Genomic DNA, 1,497 nt, shown 5'->3' with positions numbered 1-1,497 from the left:
AGGGATTGTCCGTGGCTCATTTCAGAAGGGCCCAAAAGCCAGGCTGAGTCACTGAGACAGAGCTGCAGAGAGGGGCTGCACGTTAATAAAACACATCTGTCCTCCGTGGCTGCATCCCAGATGTGAGTCACATCCTCTCCTTCCTCACTTCCAGCTCCAGGCCATGTTTGGACAAGGTCACTGCAGCTCCTTGTCCAGCCGGGAGACACCGGGAGTGTCTTGGCTGAGTTTTTTTTTGGTTTTTTTTTCCCTGCAGGTTTCCCCAAAGGGCATTGAGCTCATCTGCCAGCTGTCCTTGCTGTGGGCTCAGCCAAACTCACCCCTCCACCAGAAAAGCGGGATGGGCAGCTCTGTAAAGGCTGGATCAGCTGGAAAATCCCAAAAAAACAGCAATGATTTCTGTGCCTTGGAGCTGGAGCTCAGGGACGGAGCAGGATGCAGCACTGAGGGGGCCAAACCCACCAGGCAGCTCCTTTCTCTCCTGGTGCCGTTTCTGACAGCTCTGCAGAGGCTTTCTGTAGATTTATTCCAGCCCTAAGGGTTTTCCATGCACTGTGCTTTCCTAAGGAAGAGGATGAACGCTGAGCTCAGGATTGGCTCGGGACCAGCAGACTTTGGAGCCCCCACGAGTGAGAAATGCCAGCCCTGATCCCGGGCAGCTCCTGCACAAGGTGAAAGCCTGGCGTGTGTCCTTGCTGGGGATGGAGGCTGAAGGGTGATTTTCCTGCCYTTTTTCCAGCTAGGATGGGTGGAGGCAGGTGTGTTTCCCCCAGCAGCCGATCTGCTCAGCTGCACCCCCAGATTTGTGCTTTATGAGCCATTGCTGCACTTCCTCCATGAAACGGGGCATTTTTGGCTTCAACCCCGAGATAGAAACCCCGTGGGACACAAATTTTCTTGTGTCACCTCCTCTCAAGGTCACCTTGTCCAGCCTTCAGCTCTTAACCCGGGATAAGCACCTTTCCTTCTCCCCGGGGATTGGGAATTCGGGGTGTGAGCAGCCTTTTAAACGAGAAATCCAGGGATGTGGCTAAAAAAAAAAAAAAAAGAAAAAAAAAAGAAAAGACTGAGGTTCTCAGGGAATTGCTGTGGGGCTGGCAGCCAGCAAAGCCGCTTCCTTGCCGAAGGGAGGCAAAATTGAGCAGTTTTCCTTGGCTGGCCTCTCCTGCCACTGCGTGTGCCGCTTCCAGGCAGGATGCTCGGGGACAGGAGGGGACAGCGGGGCCACCGCTTGCTTCCCGCAGGCTCCCGGCTTTGCTGTCACTCGGGCCTTGCTGAAATGACCTTTCCCCGCTGCAGCCCCGTGGGTTGTTGCTTTTGCCTGTGGGTTTTGGCATCCAGCCCCTCCACCCCTCACTGAGGGCTCGGCTGCTTGCGGAGAAGCCGGTCCCTGGAGCAGGCGAGGAAAASGATGCTGGAAATGCTTAGCTGGGAGGTCAAATTTCCCAAGATGGCACTGTGGTGGCTTTTTAGAAGCTGTCACTGTCAGCAGAAGAA

The sequence above is a fragment of the Malurus melanocephalus genome, unplaced genomic scaffold (assembly GCF_030028575.1).
Source record: "Malurus melanocephalus ecotype Western Australia unplaced genomic scaffold, MMel_1.1 scaffold_510, whole genome shotgun sequence".
NCBI classification, from domain to species: domain Eukaryota; kingdom Metazoa; phylum Chordata; class Aves; order Passeriformes; family Maluridae; genus Malurus; species Malurus melanocephalus.
Note: the sequence above shows the minus strand (reverse complement) of the source record.